The following is a 10,694-nucleotide window of genomic DNA, read 5'->3' on the forward strand; positions in this document are numbered from 1 at the left end:
GGACATGACACGGCTTTTCAAGCGAGCGGATCCTGCTATGGCAGAAGAAAAAAAGTTGCGCCACCTCGTGCGTGGTGTGAAGGAACAACTTTTTGCTGGTTTGGTGCGTAGTCCCCCCAAAAGTGTTGCTGAGTTCCTTACTGAAGCGGCAACAATGGAGCGAGTACTGCACCAACGGTCTGCCCAGTTTGACCGTCAAGTGAATGCTGCCTCAACTCCCGAGATTTTCGCCACCCCTGGGAGCAAGAGCCCCGAATGGATTCGCGAGATCATTCGATCTGTCGTCCGGGAAGAAATGGAAAAGATGTATGGGACAAGGCAAATCGATGTTGGGTCTATCACCAGTGTCATCCGCGACGAGGTCCAGCAGGTGCTGCACGCCCATCGTTTTCCGCCCACGTCGGTTGATCTGGAAACGGCTCCTGTGTCTACTGACAGTCGCCGTCGTACGTACGCGGAAGCCTTGCGATCTGCCACTCCTCTTTCGGGTCAAGGAGTCCCGATCCAGCCAGTGCCGCACGTCCCGATCCAGACAGTGCCGCACGTCCCGATCCAGACAATGCCATACGTCCCGATCCAGACAATGATGCCGTCAGTCGCGATTCAGTCAGCGCACGCTGATTTGGACATCGATAGTCGCCGTACACCGACGCGCAAGTCTGATCTCTGGCGTACGCCAGACAGACGACCCCTCTGCTATCATTGCGGTGAGGCTGGTCACATTTACCGCGAATGCCCATACCGGCAACTTGGACTGCGCGGATTTTCCGTCAATTCCCCTCGTCCCCGAATTGGTCAAAGGCCAAGGGATATCGAAGAATATCTCGCGCAACAGCGTGCACCCTTTACACGACGGCAATCGCGGTCACCATCTCCGAGGAGACCCGCAGCCACTGGGCCACGTTTCGGGGTGACGGCACGGGAACGCTCCCCGAGCCCTCGTCGGGAAAACTGAAGGCAGCGGCCTTCGGGGGCAAGGTCGCTGGGACTCAAAGTGCGGAAGACCTCCCATCGTTGCTTGCACGCAACGCCGAAGGCATTTCGTCAGAGAATAATCGCAGTGCCGAAGAAACGCCGACATCCGCATCTGAACTTAGTGACCGCGTGTCGCTCGACATACCTGTGCTGGTTGACGGTCTTCAGGTCAGTGCATTGGTAGACACTGGTGCAGACTATTCGATCATCAGCGGGAGGCTAGCGAAAGATCTCAGAAAAGTGATCACGCCGTGGAATGGAACGCGAATTCGAACAGCTGGAGGACACGTTGTAACACCGCTGGGTCGCTGTACCGCAAGAGTGAAAATTCGTGCGTCAACGTTTGTGCTCAGCTGCCTCGTTCTCCCCGACTGTTCGCGTCAGCTGATTATCGGCATGGACTTCCTTCGGGAATACGGTGCCATCATAAATCTCCGTGAGTGCATCGTGACCTTCTCGACTCAAGGCGCAACAGATCGAGACGCCGATAACTGCCGTAGACTTGCGCTGCGTGTTGCTGACGACAGTGTGACGCTGCCACCTCGAGCAACTGTTCCCATCGAAGTCACTTGTGAAGACTTCCAAGACGGCGACGTGGTGGCTGAAAGCAACTTATCACTTCTGCTGCTCCAAGGTGTATGCGCCGTCCGAAGTGTAGTGCGCGTCCGTGACGGACAGTCAACAATACTAGCTACGAACTTCAATTACGAGCACCGGCATCTTTTCCGTGGAACCACCCTAGCCTATGGAGAACCTGTTGCCGACGTCACGGAGTGCTTCGCGTCCGAGGAAACGCATGAGGATAAGGAATTTCTAGACCACATCGACATCAATTCGACGCTGTCAGACGAGAGAAAGGCTGCACTTCACGACCTTTTAAGGGAGTTTAGATCTTGCTTCGCCTCTTCTTCTAAAGTCCGTCAAACTCACCTCACGAAGCATCGAATTATTACCGACGATGACGTCCGCCCCATCCGGCAGCAGCCTTATCGCGTTTCTGCCAAAGAACGCGAGGCTATTCAGACACAAGTAAAAGAGATGCTCGATGACGGGATTATTCAACCATCCAGCAGCGCTTGGTCCTCGCCAGTCGTTCTAGTAAAGAAAAAAGACGGAACGCTGCGATTCTGTATTGACTACACGAAGCTTAATAGCGTCACAAAAAAGGACGTCTACCCGCTTCCACGAGTAGACGACTCCCTCGACAGGTTACGACGTGCGAAGTATTTTTCGTCCATCGATCTAAAGAGTGGCTATTGGCAAATTGAAGTGGATGAACGAGACCGAGAAAAAACCGCGTTTGTGACTCCAGACGGACTTTACGAATTCCGAGTTCTTCCCTTCGGCCTCTGTTCTGCACCAGCCACTTTTCAGAGGATGATGGACACAGTTCTCGCTGGCTTGAAGTGGCAAAGCTGCCTTGTCTACCTCGATGATGTGGTCATCTTTTCCGAGAGCTTTGAAGAACATCTGAAGCGTCTGAGAAAGGTTCTGGAAGCCATTCGCACAGCTGAACTTACGCTGAAACCCCAAAAATGCCATTTCGGCTATGAAGAGCTGAAATTTCTGGGACATGTCATTAGTGCAGATGGAGTGCGACCTGATCCAGACAAAACTGCTGCTGTCGCCGCCTTCCCTGTCCCATTAGATAAAAGAGCAGTACGCCGTTTCCTCGGCTTGTGCGCGTATTATCGCCGATTTATCGCCAACTTCTCTAAGATAGCTGAACCTCTTACGCGACTCACCCGAGATAACGTACCCTTTACTTGGGGCGTAGAACAAGATACAGCGTTCACAGAGTTACGACAGAGAATGCAAACAGCCCCTGTTCTTGCCCATTTTGATGAGGACGCTGCTACAGAAATTCATACAGATGCCAGCAACGTCGGACTTGGCGCTGTCCTTGTACAACGACACGGCGGCGTTGAGCATGTGATAGCTTACGCCAGTCGTACTCTTTCTCGAGCTGAGACCAACTATTCTACGTCAGAAAAAGAATGCCTCGCAGTCGTGTGGGCGACGACCAAATTTCGGCCTTACCTCTACGGTCGTCCCTTCAAAGTGGTGACTGACCACCACTCGCTCTGCTGGCTGGCAAATCTCAGAGATCCATCCGGCCGTCTCGCACGGTGGAGTTTGCGTTTGCAGGAGTTTGACATTACGATTGTGTACAGGTCAGGGCGCAAACACGAAGACGCCGACGTGCTTTCTCGAGCACCTGTGGGGAACGCTGTCAGGGGCTCCGAAGATGAAGATGCCTTTCTCGGAGCAGTTAGTGACTCCGAATTTATGTCAAAGCAGCGGGCAGACGATGAATTACGCCCAGTCATTGATTCCCTGGAAGGCCGCAACTCTAAGGTCCCTCAACACATTGCTCGCGAACTGTCCTCTTTTTGTCTAAGAAGAGGCATTCTTTACAAGAAAAACGCCCGTGGTAGCGACAAGGCTTTCCTACTCGTTGTTCCTACCGACATGCGTGATGAAATCCTTCTGGCGTGCCACGACGAGCCCACGTCAGGACATTTGGGCTATTCGCGAACTCTCGCCCGAGTACGCCAACAGTATTACTGGCCGCGACTATCAACTAGTGTACATCGATATGTGAAAGGCTGCCGTGAGTGCCAGCGCCGCAAGACTCCGCCTCTGAGACCCGCGGGCCTGCTCCAGCCGATCGCACCACCACGGACACCGTTTGACCTCGTGGGAATGGACCTTCTCGGGCCCTTCCCTTTGTCGTCCTCTGGGAACAAGTGGATTATAGTTGCGACAGATTATCTCACGCGTTATGCTGAAACAAAAGCGTTACCCCGTGGCACGGCCTCTGAAGTCACGCAGTTCTTCGTGCACCAAATCGTCCTACGGCATGGTGCCCCGTCATGCGTGATTACGGACAGAGGGACGTCGTTTACAGCACGAATGATGGAGGACATTTTTAAACTGAGCTGCACAAGTCATCGAAAAACAACGGCTTATCATCCGCAATCCAATGGACTGACAGAGAGGCTTAACAAGACCATAGCGGACATGCTGTCAATGTACGTGGACGTACAACATAAAACCTGGGACGAGATTCTTCCATACATCACGTTTGCTTATAATACGGCAACGCAAGAAACAACGCGATTTCCGCCTTTCCGACTTGTTTACGGACGCAAGGTGCGAACCATGCTCGATGCTATGCTTCCGTGCGACGAAAGCAATGAACTTGCTCAAGATGCTGAGCAATACACTCAATACGCCGAAGAAGCTCGTCAGCTAGCTCGCATAAACACCAGGCACCAACAAGATGCAGACGCGCGACGTTACAACCTCGGCCATCGAAATGTCACCTACCACCCTGGGGACCGAGTGTGGGTGTGGATCCCTGTCCGGCGACCAGGCTTATCCGAAAAACTAAGCCGTTATTTTGGACCGTACAAGGTTCTTAGACGAATCACAGATCTTACCTACGAGGTATTTCCGGACGGCGCAGCGTCTTCTCGTCGACAGCTTCGACCCGAAACCGTGCATGTCCTTCGGCTGAAGCCCTACTTCACACAGTAGCCCTTGTGGTTTCACGTGCTACGACATGCCGTGACATTGCGTTGCCGCTGCTGTTTGTGTTCTCGTGTGTTTTTGTGCCCTTTCTTTTTGCGCTTGGCGGAAGCGTTGGCGAAACTTCCTCATTTGCGCTGCGAGTAGTGGCACTCTCCCTCTTTTGGTTCTTTATATCTGCGTGTGTATACCTTCATTTTTTTTATTTACGAGCATCGAGTCGATGCTTTCAAAGGGGGGGACTATTGCCACATGGTTTGCTTGGGTGAGATCGAAGAGTGAAAGAAGACAAAGACGATCTCTCTGAGCCGCTGCTTGAGTAGTCGACTAAACGAGCCCATTTTTTATCAAGTTTGTCGAGAGTAACGTGACACTATGTGCATTTAAGTCCCCAAGAAGCAAATAGGGTTCAGGCAGTTCGTCTATTAAAGACTGAAATTCACGTCTTTCAAGACGGTGGTGGGGAAGTACATACAAAGAGCAGATGGTGACGAGTTTGTTTAAAAGTACCGCTCGAACAGCCACCGCCTCAAGGGATGTCTGGAGTGGTAAATGTGTACACGCTACTCCTTGGTTAATAATAATGGCTACGCCAACGGATGACGCCACAGCATCATCTCGGTCCTTTCGGTATATGACGTAAGCACGTAAAAGATTTGTATTGGAGGATTTCAGATGTGTTTCCTGTACACACAGCACTTGAGGTGAGTGTTTGTATAAAAGCTCTTGGACGTCGTCGAGGTTTTTAGCAGGCCTCTGACGTTCCAATGTATAATTTGTGTTTCCATATTGGAAGTAAAGTAGTGCTGTGTGTACGTTAAGGGAGTGACTTGTTTAAGCTGAAAGGTCAAGCTCAAGTAGCAGAGCTATTATCAGGCCCTGTTAAAAGCTTTTTAGTTTTCTTGGCACGCTCCAGAGAGCCGCGCCGCTCTTTTGGCACCAGGGGTGCCGCCGTATCCATTGCCTCCTCGGAGGCACTGGATGCCCGCTCATGGGAGCTGGTTGTTCGAAGCTTGGGCCTCGCCTGGCGAGGTGAGGCCTTGAGACCCGAGGAACCTGGAGTCCCTGGTCTCTGTTCAATAGTAGGCGGAGTAGACTCAGCTACTGCCGCCTTGGGGGCAGGCGCCACAGCCGACGGCTCGCTCTGCGCTGGCCGAAGGGGTGGCGAGGGCTGGTGCGGCGTTGCCCCCTGGCGCGCCGCATCAGCATATGTTGCGCCGTAAAATGGCGACACTCTTCTTCTTGCTTCTTTGAAAGTGATGTTTTCTTTGACTTTAAGAGTGATTATTTTTTTTTGTTTCTTCCAGTTAGGACACGAACGCGAATACGCGGCGTGTTCCCCGTCACAATTCACGCAGTGAGGCGTAGTAACACAGCTATCAGATGTGTGGCCGTGGCTACCACATCTTGCACAAGTTTCCTGACCCCGGCAGTTCTGCGAGCCATGACCAAATCGTTGACATTTATAACACCGTCTTGGATTGGGAATGCAAGGACGGACAGAGAGGTTGATGTAGCCTGTGTCTATAGATGAAGGCAGTGTGCTAGATGCAAAAATGAGTAATAAATGTTTGGTAGGTATTTCTTTGTTGTCGCGTCTGATGACGATTCTTTTCACATCCGTGACATTTTGCTCTTTCCACCCTTCAAGCAGTTCCTGTTCAGATATTTCAAGAAGGTCTGCTTGTGAAACAACTCTGCGTGAGGTGTTCATTGATCTATGAGGTGAAACAGATACAGGCAGCTCAAGGAGAAGGTCTCCGCTAGTTATCTTTGTAACCTTGTATCCTGGGCCAAAGAGCTCAGTCAGAGATTTAGCAACAAGAAATGGAGATATGGCTCTGGCTTGTTTTGCTGGCTTTTCGCTGTGACCTACATGGAATTTCGGAAAGCATTGTCTTGGTTGGCTGAAAATTGATATTTCATCGGTGCGTCCCCTCTTAAGTGGAAGACGATCTAGGAGATGGGGAAATGCAGGTGTTCCCGTAGTAGTGTACTTTTTTTTCGGCAGCAATGGCGACCACCCACCATGGAGTCCAACCAGGGGACGCTGAAGCACTTAATAGCATAAGGCTGCAGACGCCAGCCGTACATTGCCACTATACCCAAATATAACTACTCAAGGTTAAGTAATTACACAAGGTTAACCCTTGCCGCCAGGAAAAATCGGAAGTAAATGGAAGAGAGAAGAAGACAGGATAGATTTAAAGACGAGAAAAGACTAAGATGTAGGAAGAGAGAGATAGGAAAAGGCGACTGCCGATTTCCCCTGGGTGGGTCAGCCCAGGTGTACCGTCTACGTGAAGCCGGGGCCAAAGGTGTGTGTTGCCTCTGCCGGGGGGCCTTAAAGGTCCAATCACCCAGCATTGGCTCAACCCCCAGGATCCCCTTTTTCCCGGACACGGCAAAGCCACGCACGGCTAGGCGTGGGAGGAAGCCGAAACTCCCCCGTTAGCTCGGGTCCGTGGTGTCGCTACACACCAAACGCCTACTTGCGCAGGCGCCCCTGCGGGGCTTCCATGTTGAGAGATGCATCTGAGGACATTAATAAAGAGTAGTTTCAACAAATGTTTGGTGGTCCGCCCAAGGAGGGCATAGCTTGTACACAAAGCTTCCCATTTTCAAAGGATGCCATCAGGCCAGTTGATCTTCAACTGAGGGGAAATCGTTTAGCCCGTTGCAATTTTGCAACAGCTTCCAGCCACGAGATGGTTAAGGGTTTACCGGCAGCTCACTTAAACATTTACACCAAGATGATTCATTGCAGGTGCTGCGGGAGATGAAAAAAATCAACCACCCGCATCGCTTCTGCAGCACGGCGTGTGGCAGCGGCACAGGAGAAGGCGGCAGCGGTGCAGGAGGGCACTGGCCATGGCTGAGGGCTTTCTGCGAGAAAGGGATACGTAGTTTAGTTTAATTTTTCGTCATGTGTTCAATGTTTTTTCTTGTCATCATTCATAAATGATTTGTCGGTTTCAATGTGTTTAGGTGCTGCTGTTCATGTTCAATTTTATACGCTTCAGGAGACATATACATAGTTTAGTTTTTTTTGCCATGTTTTCAACTTTTTATCATTCATAATTCGTTAAGTGTTTTTGATATGTTTACGTGTTGCTGTTCATGTTCTATTTTATACGTTTTTTGTTTGCATTTAGTACATATTACTAGATTTAGGTTAGCATTTACTTTGTACAAGGAGTGCAGCATTTTTTATGTTCGATATAAGCATTTCTCAATGTATGTTCGAGCTGTTCCAGTGGCAGTGTTTTTTCCCCACATTTCGAAGGTGTCTAGTCAATCACGCGGAGACCACGAGTGTATAGTTGACATTTTCTGTTAATGTTTCTGTGATATCTGTATTGTCCCACTGTGTTTTCTAGCTCACTGTGCTTTTTGTGCAGCATTACCACATAGTGTAGTAATGTGATATCTTTTTGCATCACACTGTTTTGCAGTTCACTGTGGTAGCTTCATTTCAGCACAATGAGGCTAAGGTACAACAACTACGTTCTGAATCTTGTTTGAGAGCGCTAAGCTAGTAAGTGGTCATCTCGCACAGTTTCACAATTGAAAATGGTCATCACAGCAACATGCCAGCGATTTATTTCATCTAGTTTTCATTGTAAAGGACTCATTGCGGGAATAAATTTTGAACGTGGTATGGTTTGGGAGCCGCGAGATGGCTGAGCGAATTATTCATGCTGCATGTTATCAAAACAACTCGCCTGTTGTTTGCCGTCTTGATTTGCGTATTTTTTAGCATTGCAGCATGACTGCAGTCGAGAATTCAAATTAAATGTTACTTTAACATTCATACAATGTTAAGGGCAATGAGCAAAAAACCAGCACAACTTGACGAGCACAATTGCTCGTCAGGCCTGGCGTGCATAATTGAATGCTTGTAGTCAGTCACTATGAGAAGATATGGACTTATGTATGATGTGTTCATGTAACATGTTACTAATGGAATCGCAATTTTTATGCGTTCTGGTGAAAGAAATTATGAGACGTTGCTGCATTGTTGGCACAATTTTGTGATAGCAACATTCAGCACAGAGTGCCGCTCATATATGCTTGCTCTAATCTAGTCTGTTGTGACTGTGATCACTAATATGAAAAAGGGTGTTTCTGTTGCATATTTCATGTGCCATTTAAAGAAAATGCATCATTTTGACATTGCCACCTTGCTTCATATTGAAGCACAAGTAAGTAGTTTGTGTATTCAAATGTGGCAAACACAGCCCTGTCATGTCAAGATGCACTACAATCAGTGTAAATAAATTATGTGTGGGATATGAAAACATGAAAACTCACCGTTCCTGTGTACTTCTCAAAAGGTCCAAGACAGCCCTGCGCTGCTGTCGTCTCTCAGCAGCACGTTGCTCATCCTCAGCTGGTGGCATGTCCACAAAATACTCGTCCAAGGTCCAGTCGCCTGCATGCAACGCAATGTTGTGGAGAGCAAAGCAAGCATAGATGATTCGCGCTGCCCGATCGGGGTTGTAGAGCATCGTTCGAAAGTGCTGCAAGCAGCGGAACTTGCTGTTCAACACGGCGATACATCTTTACACAACATTGTGCATGGATGCGTGCTCCTTGTTGTATCGGCCTTCGGAAGTGTTGCACGGTTGAATGCCAAGGACTGGAATTAGGAGCCATGGCTTGAGGGGATAGCCTGCGTCTCCTGCAATATAAGCATAAAAGCTGAGTGCTCTGCCCAGATAGTACACATTAATACTTACCAAGCAGATATTCGCCAGGCTGCAGATGTGCAGCTAGGCGTGCACACAGTGAGTTGTGTTCCCTCACCCAGGAGTCGTGGCACGAATCTGGGAATCATGGGTCCATGACAATTATGCGCAGCCACGCTTTGCACACCTGCGATGAGGAGCGATATAAAGTAGTACTGCATTTATACTCAGAATAAATCCCTTTTTTCTACACATACGCAGGAAACAATGCGTACTAGTACAGTCATTGGTAGAAGGAGCTTCACTTAGAAGGAAACACAGGGTGTAGCACACTGAGGAGGGGGGAGGGTGGGGGCGACGACCCGACCTCAGCTGTACACATGGCTACGACTTCCACTGAATGATCGATAAGTGAAATCCTACGCGTTGCTCTTGGGAAAGAACACTCGTAAATGCCAAAGCCAGCTCGTGCAATTGTGATTGTAAGCACTTTCGTGTTGGAAATACTTCCCTGTCGTGTATATATTTCTGCTACGTCTGCTGCCCATATTACCGATTACCTCTAAAATGCACAACTCAATTGCGCATGCATGCCAGTGCAAAAACGGCAACTGGCTCACGCACAAAACACTTGCCACTTATTATTACCGAGGCCTTGCGAGCCACCATCTGGCTCGCACTCAATTCCCTGCAGGTTCTTTTTCATTCGTTGCATTATTACTTTTTCCAGCTTTGGCGTCACAACTGAACAATTGCTCCGAAGTGCGAGTAAGAAAGGATCCTAACGGTACTTACGATCATGACGTTCAGGACGTAATAGCCCCTTCTGGACATGAAGCTCGCCGTGTCGGCCAGTCTGAATCCCCCTGGCTTGCGAATGGTGACCAACGTGCCATCGGCACACGCCAGCACCCCTGGGATGCAACCGCGTAGCACAAACTCCGCCTTTGCCTAATCCTTAGCAGCTGTTGTCAGTGGAAAGTTCGCCACCATTTTTCGAGCAGCCACGGTAATGATCGCCTCCGTCACCTCGTGGATGGTGTTGCTCACTGCCGGCTGAGACATGCCGATGTGTTCCTCGTGACCAATGCTCTTCTGGAAGCTACCGGTGGCGAAAAATCGCAGTGCGCACAACACCTTTCTCTCTGTGGAAAGGCCACTGGCTCGCTGGCATCCGATGATAGGGTCAAGTTCGTCGCACAAGCTACGCACTGTTCGTTTGGACAGATGAAAACATTGCCGGAACTCTTCTTCGCTGAACTCTTCAAATGCATGTTTTACCTCGCGTCGTCGCCTCTGCTCGGGTAAAGCTACCGCACAGGCAAGATGAAGTACCGTGTCAGTGGGAAACGCCATGTTGTCTAAGTGCGCCGATGCCGAAAAGTCGCGAATCCCTTCCATTTCAATTCAATCCAGGCCACCTTGCAGTCATTTGAGTGAGTGGGCACGGATGCACAGACAGAATGAAGAACTTACGGCACATCTTTCTTGTTG

This window comes from Rhipicephalus microplus, chromosome 5, assembly GCF_043290135.1.
Source record: "Rhipicephalus microplus isolate Deutch F79 chromosome 5, USDA_Rmic, whole genome shotgun sequence".
NCBI classification, from domain to species: Eukaryota; Metazoa; Arthropoda; class Arachnida; order Ixodida; family Ixodidae; genus Rhipicephalus; species Rhipicephalus microplus.